General features: G+C 44.2%; 1 protein-coding gene across 1 annotated transcript in view; it reads right to left on the bottom strand.

Annotated features, from left to right (window-relative positions):
- Nucleotides 1–26,045, bottom strand: part of LOC103250895 (filensin-like) — a 53,156-nt gene that overhangs the window by 26,434 nt on the left and 677 nt on the right. The window lies entirely within an intron of this gene.

The following is a 26,045-nucleotide window of genomic DNA, read 5'->3' as shown; positions in this document are numbered from 1 at the left end:
TGAGGTCTCCCCAGGTTGCCCAGGCGGGTCTCGACCCCGCGGGCTTAGGCAATCCACTCACCTCAGCTTCCCAAATGCGCGGGATTACAGGCTCAGCCACCGAGCCTGGCCACTCTGCTTTCTAAAATAAGGGTATGGGGTTAAGAATCTTGTATAAGAGCTGGGCGTGGTGGCTCAAGCCTGTAATCCCAGCACTTTGGGAGGCTGAGGTGAGAGGATGGCCTGGCTCCAGGGGTTTAAGACCAGTCTAGGCAACTTGTTGAGACCTCATCTCTACAATAAATCAAAAATTAGCCAGGCATGGTGGCATGTGCCTATAGTTCTAACTACTCAGAAGGCTAAGGAGGAAGGATCGCCTGAGCACAGCAGATAGAGGCTGCGGTGTCCGTGAGCATGCCACTGCACTTCAGCCTGGGCAAGAGAGTGAGACTTCGACTCAAAAAAAAACAAAGAAATCTTGTAAGTTCTCCTTTCTGCTTATTAGAAGCTGTATTATGTCCCCCTGACTCATATGTTGAAATCCTTATCCCCTCAGATGTGGCTGTATTTGGAGATAAGGACTTTAAAAAGGTGAGTAAGGTCAATTGAGGCCATTGGGGTGGATCCTAATCCAGTGTAACAGATGTCATCTGTTAGGAAAGACCACGTGAAGGCACAGAGAGATGATGATCGACAAGCCAAGGAGAGAGAAGTCCAGAAGAAACCAGCCCTGTGGACACCTAGATCTCGGACTTCTAGCTTCAGACTATGAGAAATAAGCTTGTTGTTTAAGCCACCCAGTCACAATAGGGTTCGTGCTCCCAGGAGAAGCTAATGCCGCCACTGATCTTCCGGGAGGCGGAGCTTCAATAGTCCAAACTTTGTTTTGGCAGCCCCAGCGATAAATGCACAGCTCTTACAATCTGATTCTGTGCCTTCTAGTCTTTTTCCCAGAACGTATTAATACAAATGTCTGCCGCAAGAGGGCCATGCTGCACTAAAATTGAACGCCATGCCACGTGGTACGGGAAAGCCGTTGCGAATAGCAGAGGAGGCAGTGGGATGCCAGGCGCACAGCTCGGTGTTTTCCACCAAACAGGATCGACTCAAAAGGCAAGTCAGCCACGGGAAGTATCATTTGAGTCCAGTGGCCAACAACCCAGGAGTGAAGGGGCAGACCTCTGGCTCCCAGATCCCCAATCTGTGTAACCAGGCCTCTCCACCCAACCTCAGTCTCCAAAGACACATTGCAAAGCATACCCAGAGCTGCTGGAAATAAGGATCTACATGAAGGATCACAAAGGATGGAGAGCGGGTGCTAGGGCTCACACCTGTAATCCCAGCACTTTGGGAGTCCAAGGAGGGAGAATTGCTTGAGCCCAGGAGTTCGAGGCCAGCCTAGACAACACAGTAAGATGTTGTCTTTACAAAAAAATTTTTTTAAATTAGCCAGGTGTGGTGGCATGCACCTGTAGTCCCAATTGCTTGAGAGGCTGAGGTGAAAGGATAGCCTGAGTTCAGGAGATCAAGGCTGCGGTGATCTGTGATTATACCACAGCGCTCCAGGCTAGGTGAAAGAGTGAGACCTCAGATTAAAACACACACACACAAGACCAAAAAAGCAAACAATGGATGGAGAAACACACACAAAAACAAGACACACTCTCCAAATGCACCCATGGTTGACTCTGGAAAGTGGTGCCTCAGATTCAAACACTATCAAAGGCACAGGGGCACTAAGCATCCAACTTGCTTTTTTCAGGCTCTGATACAGAAACTGAAGGAGTATTTTTTTTAAAAAAAGATTTTTGTGACAAGTATGTTCCTGGTTCTTTGACTGATAGGCCCCAACAGAAAGCAGGACAACTAAATGTAATGCATGAGCCTGAATTGGATTCTAAACCAGAACCAAAAAAAAGCTCCAAGAGAAATTTATGGGGACGATTGATGCAATTTGAATATGGAATGTGGATTTGGTAATAATATTGTGGCAGAGTTAAAATGTCTGATTTTGATCACTATATTATTACATGTAAGAAAATGACCTTGCTCTTAAAAAATGCACACTGGTTTAAGCACAGAGAGGCACAATGTCCAACTTACCTTCAATGGTTCAGAAAATAAGTAATATATAAGCATGTATATAATATATACATATATAAATCAGTATATAGACCGATAAAGAAGTTGAAGCAAAATGTAAACAACTGATGGATTTGGGTAAAAGGTATAGAGGCTTTCCTTGTACTCTTCCTCCAACTTTTCTGTACATTTGAAATTGTAACAAAAGAATAAGTTAGGCCCCCAAATCCCAACGCCTCTGGGAAAACTGTGCTGAGAACTGATCTTTCTTTTTTTTTTTTTTGAGTCAGAGTCTCACTCTCTCCTCCAGGCTGGAGTGCAAAGGCACACTCATAGCCACCACAGCCTCGACCTGCTGGGCTCTGGCAATCCTTCCACCTCAGCCTTCCAAGTAGCTGGGACTATAGGTATGCATCACCATGTCTGGCTAATTTTTTTTATTTATTGTAGGGACAAGTTCTCACCAAGTTGCCCAGGCTGGTCTCGAACACCCAGGCTCAGGCAATCCTCTTGCCTCCACCTCCCAAGGTGCTGGATTACAGGGATATTACAGGTGTAAGCCACTGAGCCAGGCTGATGTTTCTTAATGACAGTAAGAAACTACAAAAATTCTCCATTGATTCACCAGATAGTGACATGGTCTTGACAACCAGAATTTCATCAACAGCTATGGCAGGAGTTTAGCACCTACTGTAAATCATCATGGTTTATTATAGCAGGGATTTTGAGACACATCTGAACTTACTTTCCCTGCACACAAGATGATGGAGTACAACCTTGAAATGTCCTTGAGACATTGTCACTCCAACTCATCAACATTCTGGCTATGCATGAAAAGTGGCCATACCCATGACCTCAGGGATATAGAAGTGAGTCATTGTCCCAGCAGGCGCCATCCTCAGGACTGAGTTTAGAGAAATCTCTTTCAGTTATAATTTCTGTGGATATAAATCTAGCCACAATATTCATATTTCTGCTCTGTTCTTCTCTCTAAGATGTCATTAAGCAGACCTACCACCACTCTCAAGTTGGGTCAGCCTACATCTGAACCACAGCCCCTTTCCTTCTGGGAACAGATTGTCAAGTGGTTGGATATATTATCAAGACACAGTTGATCAACTGGCATGCCCACTCTGCCCCAAAAAAGGAATGTACCAAACCTTGCTTTGTATCATTTAGGAGACGAATCCCAAGAAATTGGGCACATATATTCACAAATCATTTCTGATAGAAATACACATTCATCAGTTGAAACCTACATTTGGGGTATCCAGTGTTTTTATAGGTCCAGGCCTACTTTCTTATTGATATCCATCGGGACTGATGGAACTATTTCATAAGAGACCGTGTTCTATCTTCTGGAGTCTACAAGCTTCCCAGCTTTGACCTGAAATTAGGCTATGTTATCAGGCATTTTCAGAGTGTGCACACAGTTTAATAAGAGTATAGTGAGGAATACTAACATTGGACATTTTAAGCTCAATCCTTCCACTCTCAGTCCTAAACTCCATGTGAAGTTTTCTACTGAAATTTCTAACAATAACCGACTTACAGAAGATTGTTGTTGCTTGGCAGAATCTGGCCAAAATTCAAAGAACTATTCTAACCATTTGATGTGCCAGTTCATTTGGAAAGGGGCACCAAGGGCTGCAAATATTCTCCTGCTTTTCTACCCTCTACCATCTACCCACTCCCATTCCTTCATTTATTTAAAATTTGTGTCATCGGGCTTTACTTCTTACCCAGCAGACACCAGCCTTCTTTCCATTTGCCTATCACCCTCAGTTTAGACACCAGCATCTTTCCTACTCCTCTGTACCTCCCACCCCAATCCCTCATGCATATTAAGGTATGCAAATAGATGTCTATAGTGGTTTCTGGTTCTACATACTCAAGCCCTTCATGTGCCAAGACTTCCTTCCCATTAAGGCTTTCTTCCCTCTCTGTGATCCTGGCAGAACTGCCCTAATATTCTCGCTCCCCTGCAACTCTTTGGGGGAGGCTGAGAGCCACACTGGGTGTTCCCCACTGGCCATCCTCCACCTCAGATCCAGCCTCAATCCTCCTCCATGCCTCTCTACACCCTAGGAATCTGGCCTTCCCAGACTGCCCCCCAACTCCTCTAGCTACCTGTGGGGTTTGGCAAATGGGAGTCACCAGCAGGAAATCAGAAAGACTCCCTTGCTGTCTCCCTATCCCTCTGAGCACAATCTCTCTTCCAAGGCCCTTTCCTCTTGCTCCTTTAAGGCTTCTCGCTATTGCCACTGCGCCCTGGCTACGGCGCCTGGGCATTCACTATCCTTTGTTGATTCCTTTGACCCTGCCCACTTCTCTGGAAATTGTTCCTTCAGTTAAACCCTTTGTTTATGCCATGTATTTCCCTTTCTATCCATAAGAACCCTGAGAGATGCAATACTTCATTCATCAACTAGTAAAGCTTCTAACACAAAGTAGGTAACCCCAAAAAATTGAATCAAAGAGTGAGTAAACAGTAGATCCAGGTGCGGTGACACACCTCTAGTCCCACCTACTTGGAAGGCTGAGGTGAGAGGAACATCTTAAGGCCAGAAGTTCGAGGCTACGGTGTGCTATGATCATGCCTGTGAATAGCCACTATATTCTATTCTGGGCAACAAAGCAAGACCCCATCTCAAAAAAAAAAAAAAGAATGAATGAATTTTAGATATAAACTTGAAATGAGAGATAACGTTCTTGCATGCTAGGAGGTTCACTTTGAAACTTTGAAATGTGGAAGCTAAATACTGCTTGGTTGAAGATGAAGCTTTTCAAGGGCTCTTATCAGCAGCTCCTGGCCCTCTCTGTCCACAGTTGCTGACTGGGCTTTTCTAAGGGCATGATCAAATTTAGAGGCAGCACCACATTGAAACTGACTTTACTCTCTACTGTGATGGCTAGGCTTACATTATCTATCATCATTAGAAAAACATATGAGAACAGAACAAAAACACATTCATTAAGAAAGAAAATACTGTGCTCTAGTCTATAGTCACAAGACACATGAAAAGGAAAAGGAAAAATGAAGAGCTTTCTATTTTAATAAGATGAAAAAAAAATGAGACATCCTTAAGTGATAGGTAATGAAGACATTTCCCAGGCATTCTCAAAGGCTGTGGCTTTTCAGATGTCAACCTAAAACAAAATCCATTCTAAAGGGTAGCATCTGAGTCAGGATGCTGGTTGCTTATTTAGCTCTGTGGTCAGCCTCTGCTGAACCTAACAGTCTGAACCAGAGCCACAGGGCTGCAAGTGGGGCTTGTCTCTAAATTGCCCTTGGATTGTCCTCAATGACCCTTATTGTATGTCATGGCAAGAACAGGACATTTTGGACAAAATTCTCCCAGCATGCATTAGTTTTGGGGGGTAATCTGAGTTTTTGGATAATAAACACACTGTATGAAAAAGTGTCACTCTGTGTAGGTTTGCCACCTGATGTCCTAATACCTTCTAAGATCAATTCCAGGGTATCACAGAACCAACACCTCAGTGCTCCCCAGCTGGCATCTGGGGACCTCTTTGGTCAACTCACCTGTCATGCTGTTTTGGAGTTGTCTTTTACGTGCTTATGAGAGCTGATTGCTAAATTTTCAGGAATTTTGTAAGCAGGTTGACACCTCATTGGTAGCTTGAGATCAGTCATGATGAAAGTATCTACATTACAGGAATTGACAAACACTACAGATGAAAACATTTCCTGCCTAGAAAGTCTGTTGTTCAACATTTACTAACATCACATTACCCATCAGTGGAAATTGCTGGAGAAACTTCTGACATCCTTTCCCCAGTCTCTACAAGTTCAAAGAAGAGCACCCTAAATTTAAATGCCCAGCTAAAAAATATTAGACTACAATCAGAGTATACAGCCTAAAAATGTGGTTTGTTTTTATTTCCAGTTGGTTTAAGAAGTTTCTGAAAATTAATTTATGATAAATTGCTTTCTAAAGTAAAAATACTTTCCAAAATTTTATGGAGCAATTTTGAATACAGGGAAAGTCAGCCAGTAAACTAAGTATATCTCTAGAAAGAGATTTATCTCAAAATAGTTTGAACCCAGCTAGAGGAATTTTTCTATGTTTCAGCAGAAAAGGGATAGCAACTTGTAGCTAATCTCAAGATTTTTTTCCCCCTAAAATAATATCTGACCATCGGTTTTGTTGTTTTTGGCCAAGTCTTCTACCAAAAAAAAAATTTTGCCACTGCAATAACCTAACTCCGGAAACAATTTTATAACATTGTCTAGGAACAAAACATTTGTCTTACTCTTTCTGAAGAGTAAATTAGTAAGTTAGTACTGTGAGGGCAAGCAGAGAGCATCATATTTTTGCTCTGTAACAAAGAAAAAAAAACTTGATAAGGTCAGCAGTCAGAAGAATATTTCAGTTCAAATCTGATATCCAGACCCTATAAAATGTTGTCTTCCACATCAATAATGAACACGCCTCATACACCACAACCAACAAAAATCCTGCATTCATTCACCTTGTGATTAGGGCCCAAATGGTGACCTTTATGTATCATGCAATGCATTTAAGCTGAGCAGCAAGTTTGAACAAAAACAGCAGGACAGAAACAGTGATTAGCTGCAAAAACAGACTAGACATGTTAGAAGAGCCAAGAGAAAAGAAAACACGGGTGGCTTTCTTGATGTGGCTGGGAAAAAGAACTTCTGGCATGTGACTCAGATTGCAGCTGCATGAGTGCAAACAATCCAAGTTATGTGACATTATTATTGTTGATAGATCACCAAAAAACTCTATCAGCTCATCTATCAGCAACATCCATCAGCAAAATGTTCCAAAAGCTTAGAAAATCTGTACTGGTGAAGATATTTGGACAACTTGATAATACTGTCATAGGACACATGGGGATTAAAACTATGGCCACTGCCAGGCATGGTGGCTCACATCTGTAATCCCAGCACTTGGGAGGCTGAGGCGAGATGATTGCCTGAGCCCAGAATTTGAGACCAGCCTAGGCAACTTGGCGAGACCTCATCTCTACAATAAATCAAAAAATTAAGTGGTGCGTGCCTGCAGTTCCAACTACTTGGAAGGCTGAGGTGGAAGGATGGCCTGAGCCCAGCAGGTTGAGAGTGTGCCACTGCACTCCAGCCGGGGGACAGTGAGACTCCAACTCCAATATAGAGAGAGAGAGAGACATTAAATAGTCTAGGTTTAAATCCTTCATGACCCATTAGCTATGTGACTTTGGACAAGACACTTAACCTCTCTAAGCCTCACGTACTCCGTCTTCAAACTGGAGGTGACAGGAGTTCCCAAAAGTTGTAAGTGTTGGATGATATGTGAGAATGTTGTCTATCACATAGTACGTGCTTAACAAATATTAGTCATTATTTTTCACAGGCGATCTGTTTATTATAAGCATTTGTTGTAGTTTGGAGTCTCCCAAAAGCAGACCCTGAGGTAAAGATTCAAGTACAAGTAGTGTATTTGGGACAAGATCCCGGGACACTCATGGAGGAATGGGGATGTGAAGCCTGGAAGGGAAGGCCATCAGTGACGGGAGGGGAACCATAATTGCCATTGTGGGCAACTGGAGCTTGTTGCATCTGGGGGCTCTAGGAGACAGAAGGGAACGAACACACCAGAGATATCCAACGCATGGGGTGGGGAAGCTGGATACTTACCCACCACTCTGTGTCCATCATTGGTTGAGGGCTGCTCTCTAGGGCGCAACACTCATGAGACAGAAAGTGGCGGGCAGTTCAAAACAAGCAACCCTTGGCATGTGGAGTTGAGTGCTCCGGGAATATGGAGGAGAGGGGATGGCCACAGCCTGAGTCGTTGCGTCAGATAACTAAATTAGCTGAAGTTCCTCTGTATGTTTATTTTAATGGATCAACCCTCTAGAGATATAGGTGTAACAAAACAACTGTATTCATTCTATGCTGGTTTTAATGGAAGTACTAAGAAATGAGTGTGAGAGTTCCCGTCAAGTCAACACAGAGTTGTGAAATAATGTATGGAATTTAAACCCTAATTCTGCTTTGAACCTCTCACCTCTTCCTCAGTGTCCATTGACTGAAGCTAGGGACGTAGGGGATATTTTTCTCAGTGCTGTGGAATAGCCAAGCCTTTATGAAAAAAGAAAAACAACCTTTTTTTTTTCCAAAAATCTTCAAGCTTTTAACAGTTGCAATAACAGGCTTTCCTAGTAACCGAAACCACTCAAGGTTTTAGGACAAACAACATTTTTAGATTTTCCCATGCATCCAAACAGACGTGCAAATACTAAAATGGTTATTGACACCTATAAACTCCATTCCTAAACTGAGAAATGTATCTGTTACATAATCTGATCATTTTTGTTCTTTTGAAGTGAAAGGGATCTATGAGCATACCACTCTGAATGTGCCCAATCACATCCATTCAATCAACAACTTGAACTTGTACAAATATTTAGATCTTCTATGTGGCAAGTAATATTTGAAAAAGAAAAAATTTTCTTTTGAGTTAAAGTCTCACTCTGTCACCCAGCCTGGAGTGCAGTGGCACAGTCACAGCCACCGCAGCCTCGACCTGCTGGGCTCAGGTGATCCTTCTGCCTCAGCCTTCCAAGTAGCTGGAACAACAGGCATGCACCACCACACCCAGCTATTTTTTTTAAATTTATTGTAGAGATGAGGTCTCATGAAATTGCTCAGGCTGGTCTCGAACCCCTGGGCTCAGGCAGTACTCTTGCCTCAGCCTCCCAAAGTGCTGGATGACAGACTTGAGCCACCATACCTTCCCATGTTTGAAAAATTAATTGGAAATTCAGTGATGAAAAAGCAAAGTGTCTGCTCTTATAGAGCATATGTTCTCTTAGACTGAAAGAGACAATAAACAATAAAACAAATAAAAATACAATATGTCAGTTGCTAATAAGCACCTTAAGAATAATACAGAATGGAAAGAGGCTAGAGAGTGGGGGCAGTAAATTATTTTAGATAAGGTGATTATCAAAGCCTCTCTGATTTTCAAGCAGAGATCTTATATCAGTTAAGACTGGGATGTTTGAAAAGACCTATAGCCGGGCTCAGTGGCTCAACCTGTAATCCCAGTGCTTTGGGAGGCTGAGGTGAGTAGATTGCCTGAGCCCGCGGGTTCGAGACCCACCTGGGAACTTGGCGAGACCTCATCTCTACAATAAATCAAAAATTAGCTGGACGTGGTAGCGCACGCCTGTAGTTCCAGCTACTTGGAAGGCAGAGGCGGAAGAATCGCTGGAGCCCAGCAGGTCGAGGCTGCTGTGGCCGGGAGTGGCCACTACACTCCAGTCTGGGTGATAGAGTGAGACTCCAACTCAAAAAAAAAAAAGAAAAGACCTGTTAAAAAATAAGTATAAGACAGGCTCAGTGGCTCAGCCTGTAATCCTGTGATTTGGGAGGCTGAGGTGAGTGGATTGCCTGAGCCCAAGGGTTTGGGACCCGCCTGGGCAACTTGGTGAGACCTCATCTCTACAATAAATCAAAAAATTAGCCGGGCATGGTAGCGCGCGCCTGTAGTTCCAGCTACTTGGAAGGCTGAGTCAGAAGGCTCGCCAGAGCCCAGCAGGTCGAGGCTAGAGTGGCCGGGAGCGGCCACTGCACTCCAGTCTGGGTGACAGAGTGAGACTCCAACTCAAAAAAAATATATATATATTTATTAATGATTTTAAATAATTAAAATAGGAGAAGTCACAATTTAATTACATTTGGTACAAAAGTAACTAAACTACAGTTACAGTGGCATATTTTTAGTATAAGGGAAGAGGAAATATCACATACACTATTATTCTATCTCTCAAATTTAAATTTTAACTGAGCGCAGTGGCTCACACCTGTAATTCCAGTACTTTGGAAGGCAGAGGCGAGAGGCCTCAGCTTCTACCTGCTGGGCTCAGGCAATCCCTCTGCCGCAGCCTTCCAAGTAGCTGGAACCACAGGTATGTGCCACCACGCCCAACTAATTTTTTTATTTATTGTAGAGACCACGTCTCACCAAGTTGCCTAGGCTGGTCTTGAACCCATGAGCTCAGGCAATCCTCTTGCTTCCGCCTCCCAAAGTGCTGGAATTATAGACGTGAACCAACATCCCCAGCCAAGGATGGTTTGATGTTAGGAAATCCATTAATATAATTTACATTATCAAATTAAAGAGGGGAAACTCCTATGGTATCTGCAGAATATTTAATGAAACTGAATAAGAACTACTAACGAAAACTCTTACAAAAATAAGATAAGAAATTTCCTTCACTTATTAAAGGATATCTGCCAGAAGTCTAATGCAAGGAGTGTGAGAGACAATGGAACATCAGAAGCTTTTCTGCTAAAGTCAGAAACAAGGCAAGGATGCTATCATTGCCACAGTCGTCATTATGTATTCAGACCTGTATCATGCAATGACAAGAGTTAGAATTTAGATATAAAAATTAGAAACAAAGAAAACTGTCATTGTTTGTGATTTACATGGTACCATTTCCAAAACATCTAAGAAAATTAAGTGGAAAAGCATTTGAAGTAATGAGAACTCAGCAAGGTGACTGGCTATAAGACTAATATACAAAAATTAGTGCTTATCTTTACATAAGCAATAATTAATTATAAGATATAATTAATTAAACCATAAAGTACTTTTAAAATAATCCAGTTAAGCCATGGCACTACATAAACGAAAGTATAAAGTTTATTGAGGGGCACCAAGAAAGGCCTAAACAATTAACAGAAACATGCCATGTTCATAGTTGAGAAGAATCAATACTGTAAAGATAATGGATTCTCTACAAATGTATTATAAACCAGTGCAAAAAAAAAAAAATGAAATGCCATAACGATTCTTTATAGAACTTTGCAAGTAGATTCTAAAACTCATATGAAAGAGAAAATATATAAAGATAAGCTATTTAAATATCTCTCAGTAAAGGGATAAATAAACTCCAGTGTGCTCACACTATGGAAAACTATGCAGCAAAACAAACCATAAGATAGATCTATCAGAAAAGCCATAGAGGTGGGGTACAGTGGCTCATGCCTGTAATCCAGCACTTTGGGAGGCAGAGGCAAGCGGATTGCCTGAGCCCAGGGATTCTAGAATATCCTGGGCAATTTGGCGAGACCTCATCCTACAATAAATCAAGAAAAATTGGCCAGGCATGGTGGCATGTGCCTGTAGTCCCAGCTACTTGGAAAGTTGAGGAGAAAGGATTGCCTGAGCCCAGTTGGTTGAGGTTGTGGTCGCTATGAGTGTGCCACTGCACTCCAACCTGGGAGACAGAGTGAGGCTCTGACTCAAAAAAAAGAAGAAAAGAAAAGCCATAGAAAGATGTCTTAGACATATCACTTTTGAAGAAGCAAGTTGTTGATGAAATACAATACATTTTTTCTTTTCAAGAGACAGGGTCTCTGTCACCCAGGCTGGATTGCAAGTGTGGTTATAGCTTACTGCAACCTTGACCTTCTGGGCTCAAGCAATCTTCCTGCCTCAGTCTTTCGAGTAGTGGGACTATAGGTATGCACCACCACACCTGACTAATTTTTTATTTTTATTTTTTATTTCTTTTAGAGATATGGGTCTTGCTATGTTGCCCAGGCTGGTCTTAAACTCCTGGCCTCAAATGATCGTCCTGTCTCAGCCTCTCAAAGGGCTGGAATTATAGGTGTGAACCACTGCACCTCACCAATATGATACTATTTATGCATAGAAAAAAAAAATCACAGCTGGGCTCAGTGGCTCAGCCTGTAATCCCAGCGCTTTGGGAGGCCAAGGTGAGTGGATTGCCTGCACCTGAGGGTTCGAGACCCACCCGGGCAACTTGGCGAGACCTCATCTCTACAATAAATCAAAAATTAGCCGGGCACGGTAGCATGCGCCTGCAGTTCCGGCTACTTGGAAGGCTGAGGCGGAAGGATCGCCGGAGCCCAGCAGGTCGAGGCTGTGGTGGCCGCAAGCATGCCACTGCACTCCAGTCTGGGCGACAGAGTGAGTCTCCAACTCAAAAAAAAAAAAAAAATCACAGGAACACAAAGCCATTTATCAATCTATTTTTGTTTTTATCTATCATATCTATCTACCTATCTACCTATGTAACTATCTATCTATCATGTGTGTGTAAAAATCTAGGAGAGACTTTTTCTGTACATTTGAAACCAATGATAGGGCTTAAATTTGGTGAGGGATAAAGAAGTGCAAGAGAATGAGGGCTAAGATTTTCTATACCGAGGTTGTATTGTTATTTTCATAAAGAGAAGCTATTCCCAGATAATTTGTGTGATTTAAAAAAAAAAACTTTTGGTTATTAGCTAAAAAGGTGATGGGATAATTGATAGGGGACCTTTATTTTCTTTCCTATACATTTTCAGATGTTTTTCCCTAGTAAACCTTTATCTTTTAATAGCCAGAAAAAAAATGCATGAAAGTGACTTCCATTCTGAAATTATGTTTCATACTCTTTGCCTCAACTGGCAGAATGATCCAGGCCCGTCAGCATCCTGGCTCAGGGCCTGAGCTGTCTCCCTTGGCAGCCAGCAAGGCGTTCTTGCCAAAGCCGTCCCAACTGCTGCCTCTGTGGCTGCCAGCGTCACCTTGGCTACCTGCAGAGACACTCCTGTCGCTGCCTTGTCAATGGGGAGAATGCCCTTCCCATTGGGTCACAATGCTGATTAATATAAGATGAGCAGAGACATATAGAGAAGAAAAATGCAGGGGCCCAGGCCTTCCGAAGGGGAAATTCGGTTTCCTCAGCATCAACACCAGGCCCCATGTCACATCTCTGCTTAGCCTGGCCCTCAAAGTTTCCCTCTCTCTGGAGAAACTTGAGGTAAGTTTCCCAGCAGCAGGGTCAAAGGGAGTGGGATGCAATGTCCCTTGGCAGACGCCTTCCCACTGCACTGGGGACCCCGCCTCTCTTCCTGCTCAAAGTGGCTTCACTGCAGGCACTTACAGAATGGCTTTAGAGGTCTCTGTCCTCCTCCTGCCTCCTCTCCGATGTATTCCAGAGTCTCAGTCCTGGGCCCTACGTCTGCCTCACATGGTCTCCCTCTAGTTCAAGGGAAATCTGTGTGTTCATGAGTGGATTGTAGGGGGTTGTTGGCAAGACCTGGCAGATTTACTGCCTCCTTCCAGGTCCCTTGCCTGGGACCCTCACACGCTTAACAATCCCTTTAGTTGTTTTATTTAAGCACAGAATTGTAGCCTGAGTCTTTTCTCGATTCATTTTGTGACTAATCTATCTTGCCACATGTTTATCATGACTCCAGACGGTACAGTGTGTGTGTGTTGGGGGCGGGAGATGATTCTAGAACACTGTAAATGAGTAATGCTGCTCTGTTAATAAACCCCAGCTATGCAGGATCCCAGCTCAAAGGCACATTCAAGCCATGCATGCCTAGTTTTCAGTACGTGGTTACACTTGCCTTTTCATGGCGGTATGAATATAAGTATATTATCTTTTCTTTAGAATATACAATCCACTGATGGGAAGTTAAAGAAATGCTGACTTTGTTTCATAAGAAATAAAAACTCCAAACATCATACTAAGCAAACTATCACAGAAACAAAGAACCGAACACCGCATGTTCTCACTCACAAGCAGCCCTGATTGCTGGTCACATGAGCACAAGGGTGGGATCAGCCAACTCCAGACATGGCTAGAGGAGGGAGGGAGGGAGAAGGGATGGAGGAGGCACATGGCAACATTGGGTACCGGGTCCACTATGTAGGAGAGCCAGCTAGAAGCCCAAACTTAACCTGCACGCAACTTACTTATGTAATAAATGTTCCCATGTACCCTACAGCTAAAATAAAATAAAATAAAAATCCACTCAGAAGGACCCCAACCATTATCTGTGGCTCATGATCTAAATTTTCTCTGAAACAAGTTGATATTCCAGATTCTTAACATCTCTCCAAGATGTCCAGTGACTTATACACACAGAGATGTAGGAATTTTTACTTAATGAGAAAAAAAATTTTTTTTTAAAAGAAAATATTTTAATGTTTACCCTCATTAATTTTTATGGTTGGTGAAGTTTTTTCATCATTTTGGCCAAAAAGAGTCTGGACTAAATAAAGTTATAGAACCAGAGTCACTGGAAATGTCTTCCCAGCCGGAAAGATACTGTAACTCTCTCAGAGAAGTTTCTGGTTTCAGGAAAAACAACTGGAACTTTGGCCAGTCAGGAAGGGAAACTCCAGAATCCAGGCCTTGCATTCTGTTCTTGCTTCTCTGAAGCTTGGAAGCCGGGTCACCGTTTATTTGTTGAATAGGCTCTTCTTGTTTCTTGTAACCATGGTGACTGAGTCAAGTGTTTCTTATGTCAGGCTAGTACTGAGCCAATATTTATCATTTTAGAAATTTCCATGAGTCATAAAATAAACCCTCAACCCACCGTACCTTCTATGGGTGTTTCTTTCCTAGAGCTGTTTAAAATAAAAGGAAAAATGGCTGAACCTGGAATCCAGCACTTGGCATCTGTCAGGACACATACGTGCTTTCCTGTGCATGGAGGCTCCTTCTCTAACATTTCAAAAGTCATTCAGGCCAGGCGTGATGGCTCACGCCTGTAATCCCAGCACTTTGGGAGGCAGATGCAAGAGGATTGCCTGAGCCCAGGGGTTCGAGACCAGCCTGGACAACATGATGAGACCATGACTCTACAATTAATCAAAAAACTGCTGGGTGTCATGGAGCACACTTGTGAATCCAGCTACTTGGAAGGCTAAAGCAGAAGGATCACCTGAGCCCAGCAGGTTGAGGCTGCGATGGCCGTGAGCATGCCACTGCCCTCCAGCCTGGGTGACAGAGTGAGACTCTGACTCAAAAAGAAAAAAAGTCATTTGGCACGCAGCCCACCCGGGCTGCTTGCTGCTTGAGTACCCTGCCTACTGGCGGGCCAAAGAAAGGAAGCTTCAGAGGTTTGCACAGAGGAGATGACTCACTGGCTCAAAGGTTGGGAGGGGAAGCCTTTCCACAGGATGGAGAATAAAATTGAGCACGTGACTCCCTCCAGTTCCGGCATGGAAAAATTTTACAGGAGGACTACCTCAGTGACCAGGCCTGAATTTACAGACCACTTACCCACCCTTCACCCCATAAAAGAAGAAGAAGAAGAAAAAAAAGAGCAGCACCAATTGCAAGATGTGACACATTTGCCTCATTTATATGTAAAATGTGTGAAGCTGATGCTGTTTGCTTCCTTTGTGCCAATCAGCTCCCTTTCTCCAGACATGAATAGCTGAGAGGGTCAATTAAGTCTATAATCTGGACAGCTATAGTAGTGTATTGCTTTTCCGTGGGGGATGGTGGGGGGGAGCAGGAACAGGCCCTGTGTCTAGAGCCCTAGGACTAGAGTTTATAAACCCAAGTTCAAGGGCCTGCCTTAGTATTACAAGAATAAGACAGTTCACAAATTGCCAGGACTGTGCTAAGCACTCAATAAATCGTCTGTAGAGTTCAGGAGTCACATTTTAGGGTCAAAGGGCTCAAACTCATCAACATCTTTGGCTTACAGGCAACAAGAAGGAGACCTGAAGGAGGTGTGCCTTGTGGAGGTCACATGGTCAGCCAACAGCAGGCATCTAGAGTCAAACGCCTTGCTGACGGACTGGCGATTGAAGTATCAGAGTCTTGTGACGAGTGCAAGTTATACTAAAGGCCACTCAAATTTCATATCATGATCACTGCCTGCTAGCTGTTTCTGGTGGAGTCATCCCTGAATACAACTCTAAGTTCCTTCATCAGAAAGAACCGGGTTTCTTTGGCTGAACCATCTTTTGATAATCTTCCTCCCAGCAACCCCCACTCCCAGAAAAACCAAAAGAACCCAACAAAACCCACTCATACTTCCATCTATCTTAGGTATCTGGGTCCATGGAGTCTAATTTTTTGGGTAGGAACATCAGGTGTCCTCCTCCGCCAAACATCACACAGAGCGAACCCTCCAGCTATCTCTTCTGTCCTCAGATTCCCCAGCTTCAGTGAGAAATCATGTCATTCACACTCATCAAGGATCCAGTAAAATCTCCCTTGTGTGACCTGCTGCACCAGTGAGGATCCTGAGAGTTCCCAGGGGAAGCCAGGCCAAGCTTGTCTTGGCATTTCTCCGTCCCCACTTGTGATCTAGTCATTCATCTTCGTATTCCTGGTAGCCAACATGGTCACAGCCAGAGCAAAGTAGGACCTCAGTAAACATCTGTCAAATCTAACTGAAAAAAATTTCACAGTGACCTCCCGTTGTGAATATAAACAAGATACTTGTTTTGCCTCCAAATGTAAACTTTTTTTAACACTTAACTGCTCTCTTTCACACAAGAAATTCAGGAGGTAATAATCAATTATGCAAACAACCCTTTAAAAAGGCCAACAACGCCAGAAAAGACTGTTTGGATTTTTACTTGGTTGGCATGCTTGATTGAACCATAAGAAAGTCCTGTCTTTGTAGGTCACAGATAGTCGATTATTGTCAATAGGAAACTATTCAACCTAGTATAATAGAAAATAATATAACCATAAATAGACGGCTTAATACTGAGGATATCATTCAATTTATCCATTAATCTGCCCTGATTGCTCACCATGGTCTACACGGCCCTACATGATCAGATAACCTGAGGGTTATCTTTCAGCCTTGACTGGGTCTACCCACCCAGGCTGGACAGGCCTTCCTTCTGTTCTCTGACCATGCCACACTCACTCCTTCACCTGGGATGCTCTCCCTCCAGATCTTCACGTGGGTGGGTCCTTGTGGCATTTACTTCTCCGCTTAAATCCTTCCTCTTCAGATGAGACTTCTCTGAGTACCAATTAAATAGTGTCCCCGCTCCCAGGCCAGGTTCAATGGCTCATGCCTGTAATTCCAGCACTTTGGGAGGCAGAGGCTAGAGGATTGCCTGAGCCCAGGGGTTCAAGACCAGCCTGGGCAACTTGGCGAGACTGCGACTCTACAATAAATAAAAAAATTAGCTGGGTGTGGTGGCATGCTCCTGTGGTTCCAGCTACTTGGAAAGCTAAGGTGGAAGGATTGCCTGAGCCCAGCAGGTTGAGGCTGCAGTAGCCAAGGGCATGCATGCCACTGAACTCCAGCCTGGGAGACAGAGTGAGGCTTTGACTAAAAATGATAAATAAATAAAGTGTCCCCTCATCCTCCGTTACCCTCGGCCACTCATCGAGTCTTGTCAACAAGACACCTACAACTCACAACCCCATACTCTTTTATTTAGTTGCTTGTTGATCCCTGGCAGCCTGGAATTTAAGCTCCAGGACAGCAGGAACCTTGTCTGTCTTATTCATGGCTCAGAACAGAGTAAACATGTGATAGGCACAAAATAAATGCTGAAACACTGAATTCAGTAATTTTTTTTTAAAAAGCAGCAGAATCAAAGTTCCTTCATTATTTCTTTAAATATTTCTCTTGTTTACCAATTTTGCTCTCCAGGGATTCCTTCATCTGATACTGGTCCCTTACCCTCCATTTTTTCTGCCTCAAGATTCTCTTTGCATCTGCTTATCCCCTCTTAGTTTTTTGACCTATCTTTAGACTCATATTCTTGTTTTTTTTGCATATAATCAGTCTGTTTTCCCAGTCCATCTACTGAACTTTTTTTTCTGTGTTTTTTTTTTCAGTCAGGATCTCACTCTGTTACCCAGGCTGGAGTAGAAGGGCATGATTATGGCTCACTGCAACCTCTATCTCCTAAGTTCATGTGATCATCCTGCCTCAGCTACCCAACAAGCTGGAACTACAGGCACACACCACCAGGTAATCTTTTTTTTTTTTTTTTTGAGTAGGAGTCTCACTCTGTTGTCTAGACTGGAGTGCAGTGGCACGCTCATGGCCACCACAACCTCAACCTACTGGGCTCAGGTGATCCTTCCACCTCGGCCTTCCAAGTAGCTGGAACTACAGGCAGTCACCACCATTCCGAGATAATTTTTTGGATTTATTGTGCAGACAAGGTCTCGCCATGTTACCCAGGCTGGTCTTGAACCCCTGGACTCAGACAATCCTCTTGCCTCCATCTCCCAAAGTGCTGGGATTACAGGGATGAGCCACTTTGCTGGGCCTTTTTATTTTTTGTAGAAACAAGGTCTCGCTATGTTGCCCAGGCTGGTCGCGAACTCCTGGGCTCAAGCAATTCATCCTTGGCCTCCCAAAGTGCTGGGATTATAGGCGTAAGCCATCTCACCTGGTTGAATCTTTTAGTTCTATGATAACATTTCATATTTCTAATGTGTCCAATTTATTCGTAGTTGCATGTTCCTCCTTCCTGCTTCCCAAAATCTTTATCCCTGGGGAGGGGTGTGAACTGGGGTTGCTTCTGGGGAGCTTGAGGGGAGAAAAGTCGGGAGGCCCAGACTGAGGCAGTGATGTCCTCAGCTGTACTCAAACTCACACCCTGTCTCCCTTGCAGACAACTCCCCATCCCCTGCCCCTCTCTATTCCAGGACATAATTATGTTGTCTTCAGAGGTAAGGGAGGCCAGGGAAAGTCCCAGGCCTGGGCAGGCCACTTGCATGTGTGAATGTCACCTCCCCACACACCCTGGGGCTTCAGCGTTGCCTTGACACGAACTGGCAGCCTCTGAGGTGGATGCTTTGCTGGTTCTGAGGGTTTCCTGCCCTTTCAGTAGCAGTGATAAAGGCAGAAATCTGTAGAGAATAGTGGGAAGGGGTGGGGGAAATGGGTCCCACCCAGAGAATCTGTCACTACCAGCCTGTTGTTGTCCATGACATGCCTTTCTTCTCCGACTGTCTTTCCTCCCAAGTAAAAGTCTTCCTATTTTTTCTAAAATCCCTTCTTCTGAGCTTTCAGAAAAGCCCTCTTGTGTTTTGTTTTTTGAGTTAAGAGTCTCACTCTGTCACCCAGGCTGGCATTCTGTGGCATGCTAAAGGCTACCGCAGCCTCGAACTGCTGGGCTCAGGTGATTCTTCCACCTCAGCCTCCCAAGTAGCTGGAACTACAGATACACGCTACTACACCTGGCTAATTTCTTAATTTATCATTGAGATGAGGTCTCACCCAGACTGGTCTCAAATTCCTGGACTCAGGCAATCTTCTTGCCTGGGTCTCCCAAAGTGCTGGGATTATAAGAATGAGCCACCATGCCCACTTTACCCTCGTTTCTATGTTAAAATTTGCTAGTCAGGCAGGGTGGCTCACGGCTGTAATCCCAGCACTTTGGAAGGCCATCGCAGGAGGACTGCTTGAGACCAGGAGTTCGAGAACAACTTGGGCAACATAGAAGACCTCTACAAAAAAAAAAATTAGACAGGCACATGGTGCTACACACCTGTAGTCCCAGCTACTTAGGAAGCTGAGGCAGGAGGATTGCTTGAGCCACAGGAGTTTGAGACTGTGGTGAGCCATAATCAAGCTACTGCACTCCAGCCTGGGCAACAGAGTGAGACCCCAACTAAAAAAAATTGCAGTGAAATATCTAGTCACTTCATTCCTCTCCTTCATGATTTTATGACTTATGATAATACTCAGCCCTTGGGTTTCTCCACATTTTGAAGAGTCTGAACTTATTTTGCCCAACCATTGAAAAATACTTATTTGTCCCTTTCTGTATCTGTTGTAGCTCATTTTTCTTTCTCCAGAAGTACAAGAAATGATTGGAATTGTAGAAAGAGTGTACTGTGTATATAAAAAACAGGAAGATGACATGAAGACCACAAGACAGGCTGCTGAATGAATGAATGAAAACAAGTTGCAGTCCTATAAATATTGCTGAGACCACTTATATTTTTAAAAACATTCTATAGTATAAAGATCTGGAAGGTCCTGCATTAAATGGGCAAGCAGTGTGATACGAGCTTGGCTTGTGGTGTGCGTACGTGTGTGTTTGAGTTATTGAGACTGTACATTTATCCCTATGCTGGGTTTCTGTTTTAGGACATTTCCTAATGAATTTCCTGAGATATTAATTTAACAGATGGTCTCGGGGCAGTCCCAGAGTTCCTGAGATTACAGGCTGAGCCTTGTGAGAAGGAACATGCCTTTCTTTCAGAGAGAGAGTTTGTGCTTTTCATAAGAATCTCAAAGGGCACATACGGCCCAAGAAGGGTTAAGAGCCATGGGTCAGCTGGCACGATGGCTCACGTCTGTAATATCAGCACTTTGGGAGATAGAGGTGAGAGGACTGCTTGAGCCTAGGGGTTTGAGACCAGCCTGGACAACTTGGAGAGACCTCGTCTCTACAATAAACCAAAAAATTAGCCTGGTGTGGTAGTGCACACCTATAGTTCCAGCAACTTGGAAAGCTGAGGTGGAAGGATTGCCTGAGCCCAGCAGTTCGAGGCTGTGGTGGCCGTGAGTGTGCCACTGCACTCCAGCCTGACAGAGTGAGACTCCAATTAAAAAAAAAAGATTCACAGGTTGGTACTGTTGACCACTTTCTATGTCGTTTTCTCACAGTTCAGCTCTAGAAGCATGCTGCATGCTAAAATATAAAAATATGCTATATAGATATAGATATAAAATTGGCCAATCTTTAACATAATAAGATGTGGTGTATGACTTTTATTCTACTATGAAGGACTGAGACGTCAACAATGTTACCATGTGATACTGTGTCATTCCCACGAATATACTTAATATATTTAGTCTTTTCCCAAAATAGATGCCAGGGCCCTTGGGGCTATCGGATCCATTAGAACAAAGCTGTGGGTCGTAAACACATGTCCAGGATACATTTTCTTCAGCTTCCATGCGTTTCATTTTGCCAATAAGCAACCTCTGTGGTTAAGGAAGCAACAGGACACACCCAGTTCTCTTGTCTAGCCTCACCTACAGGTGATGTGTCATGTGGCCTGATGATAAAATCTTGGGATCAGACGGCGGATCCTCTGGGCCCTGAGGAACATTTCTTCACCTCATCTGTAAGAGATCAACAATAACGTCCACCATGGCAGTCACTACTGGTGATCTCTCAACAACCATTTTCTCTTCTTCCTTAGTAAAGGAATCCCAGTGTCTTAGCTGAGCACACCGCTGGTCAGAGAACACACATTTCCCAGCCTCCTTTGCAGCCATGTGATTAAGTTCTGAGATAACAGCAGAAATCCTATATGCTACTTCTGGGAAGCATCTGTAAAAAGGGGGGTTCCCTTTTTGTCTTCTTTTCTTCCTTTTTGCTGCCTAGAATGTAAAGTAATGGAATGGACAATAAACAAAACGAAAAGTAAGCAAAGTGTATAGAGTATTAGATAATAATAGATACAATGGCAGGAATAAAACCAGAAGGCCGATATAGAGATGCTTGGGATGGCAATTTCCATCCTAAAGAGGCTTACAGAGAAGGCCTCATGAGAATGTGATGTGTCTGTGGACTCTCAAGGAAATATAGGAATGAAGATTGTGGATATTTGGAAAGGAGGGTACTAGGTAGTGATACTTCTTTTGTTTTGTTTTGCTTTGTTTTTTGAGACAGGGTCTTGCTCTGTCACCCAGGTTGGAGTGTAGTACGAGCATAGCACTGCAGCCTTGAACTCCTGGGTTCATGCAATCTTCCTGCCACAGCCTTCTGAGTAGCTAGGACTACAGGCACATGCCACCACATCTGGCTAATTTTTTAAAAACTTGTAGAGACAGGATCTTGCTATGTTGCCCAGGCTGGTCTCGAACTCCCAACCTCAAGTGATCCTCCAGCCTTGGCCTCCCAAAGCCCTGGGATCACAGGCATGAGACACTGCCAGGCCAAAGATACTATTAATGCAAAAGCCTTGAGGTAGGGGCATGCACGGTGCATCTGAAGAACAGCAGGAAGCCTAGGTGGCTGTAGATGATGTGAGCCAGGGAGACAGCAGTAGGACACAAGTCAGAGCAGTAGCCTGAAAGCCTCAGAGAATTACTGGGAAAACAGAATGAGACAATGTCCATGCCATTCTTGAAACAGCGCCTGACATACAGTATATTCTCAATAAGGGTTTTCTTTCCTCTCAAACTACCCTTCTCAAATTTTAATTTAAATATTTTCAAACATATAGAAAAGTTGGAAGAATTATACCATGAACACGCAAATGGCCGCCACCTAGATTCCACAATTAACATTAATAAACTGGTGTTAGCTGGGCTCAGTGGCTCAGCCTGTAATCCCGCGTCTTGGGAGGCTGAGGTGAGTGGATTGGCTGAGCCCACGGGTTCGAGACCCACCTGAGTAACTTGGCGAGACCTCATCTCTATAGTAAATCAAAAAATTAAGCCGGGCTTGGTGGTTCAGCCTGTAATCCCGCGCCTTTGGGAGGCTGAGGTGAGTGGATTGCCTGAGCCCACGGGTTCAAGACCCGCCTGGGCAACTTGGCGAGACTTCATCTCTACAATAAATCAAAAAATTAGCTAGGGGTGGTAGCGCATGCCTGTAGTTTCAACTACTTGGAAGGCTGAGGCAGAAGGATCGCCGGAGACCAGCAGGTCAAGGCTGCAGTGGCCGGGAGCGGCCACTGCACTCCAATCTGGGCGACAGAGTGAGATTCCAACTCAAAAAAAAAAAAAAAAAGCTGGTGTTGTCACAGTTCTATTCATTATCCATCTAGCAATCCATCTTAGTTTTTTTGATACATTGTATTTATTTACATATGATTTATTTATTTTAGAGATGGGGGAGTCTCACTAATTTGCCCAGACTGGTCTTGAACTCCTGAGTTCAAGCAATCCTCCTACCTTAACCTCTTGAGTAGCTGAGCCTGGCTTGAACACATTTAAAAGTAAGTTGCAGACATCAGTACATTTGACCTCTAAACATTTCTGTGTGTGTGTGTGTGTGTGTGTGTGTGTGTGTGTGTGTGTGTATTTGACTAGAGTTCAATATTTATCTAGGCAAAGGTTCTTTTTTCTCTTCCAAGTATAATATATATAGAAATGTACATGTCTTAAGATGGGTTTTGAAAATGTATATACCCATATAACCTAAACCCCCAACAAAGTAAAAAAAATTACCATTACCCCTAAAAGTCTATTCAGGCCCCACTCTCACCTCAGTTAATGCCTATTCTGATTTTTTCCACCATGCTTACTTTTGCCTGTTCTAAAAAGTCAGTGGAGAGTAAATAGATATTCTCAACCACTGTGAAAGTGATTAAAAATTGGTATAGTCTTTTTAGAAGGTAGTATGTGATTCTTTTTTTTTTGAGTTGGAGTCTCACTCTGTCACCCAGATTGGAGTGCAGTGGTCACTCCCGGCCACCGCAGCCTTGACCTGCTGGGCTCTGGCGAGCCTTCCGCCTCAGCCTTCCAAGTAGCCGGAATTACAGGCATGCACTACCACGCCCGGCTGATTTTTTGGTTTATTGTAGAGATGAGGTCTCGCTGCCCAGGTGGGTCTCGAACCCGTGGGCTCAGGCAATCCACTCACCTCGGCCTCCCAAAGGCGTGGGATTACAGGCTGAGCCACCAAGCCCAGCTGTGATTCTTAAAATAAAATCCATGCACTCCTTTTGACCTAGTAATGTCAATGAGAGGACTTTTCTGAGAAGTATGCTAGCTCACGTATGCAAAGGGGACGGTCACAAGGCTGCTCACTGAACCATTATAACAGCTAAGGACTGAAAATAGCCTAAATGGTCACCAGTCAGGGAAAAGTGAAATAAATGGGTAGTCACACTCTCAGCAATTACAAGTACTTATTGACATGGTAAGATCACCAAGACAGTCATTAAGTACACAAAAGTAAGCTATAACACACCACACACCCAGCATAAAACCATCACACAAAACACTAGTAGTCTCTTCTATGCCATACACCGACAGGGTCATGTCCCCTGGCAAAGGAGTTTTCCCCAAACTGTCAACACATCTCTCCAAGCTCCTCATTAACATAGCATTTCTTCTTCTTGGCTATTCCTATTAACGGTTTTACATTCAAGTGCCTATCATGTTCACAGATGGTTAAATATGCAAAATGCTTTCTAAATGAGAAATGGAATATGCCAATCTCATTTGTAAGAAGACACCTTATGTGCTTTGGTCTGTTTTGGCTATTATAACAGAATACCACAGACTGCATGGCTTATCAACAATGGTAGTTTTTCTTTCATGGTTCTGGAGGCTGGGAAGCCCAAGATCAAGGTGCTAGCAAATCCCATGTCTGGGGAGGGTCCACTTCCTGATTCATCCACATGCCAGTTCCTACAAATGCATCCTAAATATCCCATGACCTCAACTCAGTCTGATCTGGTAGTAATGGTAGACATATAAAAATAATACAGAGCCACACCAACTGTAGGGAAAGACCATTAAACCTCCACACTCCCAGTGTATTTGAGACCCCACCCCTAAATTCCCGAATCTGCATTCTAATAAGATCCCAGGTGATTAAGATGCCAATGGCAATTGGAGAAGTATGAACTGTGGGGTGATAGAAGAAGGAACCATTATCAATCCCTCAGGAAGTGGTTAGGGAGCTTCAGCACATTCCAGGCTGAGATGCGAGCAGGCCCATCATCAGGAGCAGGCCCATCATCAGGAAAGTGAGACCAAGTCTTCTGGAATGACAAGTTTAGTCTGGGAGGCACAGTGGGATGATGTGGGAGCTAGGGCAGAAAAAGGAGGCTGAGGCCAGAGGCAGAGAACCGGGCTGACCTGTTGGGGATTCTGGAGGAAGCCAGAGAAAATTTCAAGGAGGAAAACGAGATTAGAATTGTATGTTGGAACAAAACTCTGGTGGTAAAGTGGAGGGTGCAGTGCAGGAGTGAGAGGTGGGAGCAGGCAGCCATGTGTCCTTAAATGAGTACATTCACTTTTGGGTACATTCACTTTTGATCGAGAAAGGAAGTCTGAATACTTAGGAGTGGAGGGGGCTGCTGAGTCCTAGGTAGACAGAAAAGCAGAGGGTTCCAGCTGCAGTGGGTTCCGGTGGATTCTTTCTCATCAGCCCAGCAGTGTAGTCTTCAACCAGCATCATTAGTGTCACACTGGAATTGTCAGGAACGTAAATCCTCAGGTGTCACCTTAGTAGTACTCAGGAACCCCTGGGGATGGGGTACACATATCTGACTTTGAACAACGCCTCCGGTGATTCTGATGCATGCTAACATCCAGAATTCTAGCCGCCAAAAAACCTTTAGCAGGTGGTGGAAGCTTAACATTGCCACAACTTGCCTACTGTCTTTAAAAATAAGGACGACGGCAATGAGAAATGGGTTTCTATTCTGAGTGGGCAGAACAAAAGCCACATACAACCTAGATTTCATATAGTGCCCAGAAAGAGAAAATATACTGACCATTCTGTCCAAAAACCTCTTATTTGGAGAATTAAAATAGTTTTGGGAAAGGCCATGATGTTCTCGGTAGCCTAAATTAAGTAAAACTTAAAGTTACCGTCCCAGATGTAAATTCTTCCTGTGCTCTTTATTCCCCACAAAAACACCCGCAGGAAAATCGCTGGGGTTCCTTCTGGCCCTCTACAAAATGTGTTTCTGATGCAACCGCCCATTAGAGAAACGCAATCCCAAATTAAAAGCCCCAAAACACGGAGCAGCGGGACTGGCGCCACTGTCCCGGGACCACGCGGCCGTTTCCCAGCCCCACCCCTGCGGGCCGCCGGGCCGCCTTCCCCGGCAGTTCCCGAAGATAAATACATCGCTCCTTGTTTTTCCAGACCTGAAATTAGCGGTGACTCAGAGTACTTTGGGCGGCCACCGTCCCCTCGGAAAGGAGGAAAAATGTGCCGATTTTTCCCCTCACGCGAGGGCCCGACGTGCCAGGCTGGGCCAATCAGGGAAGGGTGGCGGGAATCGCACCAAAGTAGGTCAAAAAATGCGGATGCGGCTCCTCGGCCTCGGTCAGCGCCCCGCGCCCGCCGCTCCTCCCTCCCAAGTCCGTCCTCTGCGGGCTCCGCCCCTCCCTCCCCTCCACCCCTCCCTCTCCTTCCTCCCCTCCCTCCCTTTCCTGCCTTTCTCGTCTCCCTCCTTCTCCCCTTTTCCCTCCTTCCCCTAAACCCCCTTCCCTCCTCCCCTCTCCTCCCCTTCCTCCTTTCCCTTCCCTCCCCCTT

Source organism: Carlito syrichta, unplaced genomic scaffold, assembly GCF_000164805.1.
Source record: "Carlito syrichta isolate Samal-C Ts95f unplaced genomic scaffold, Tarsius_syrichta-2.0.1 Scaffold135662, whole genome shotgun sequence".
NCBI classification, from domain to species: Eukaryota; Metazoa; Chordata; class Mammalia; order Primates; family Tarsiidae; genus Carlito; species Carlito syrichta.
This window is presented reverse-complemented; position numbering and strand designations above follow the sequence as displayed.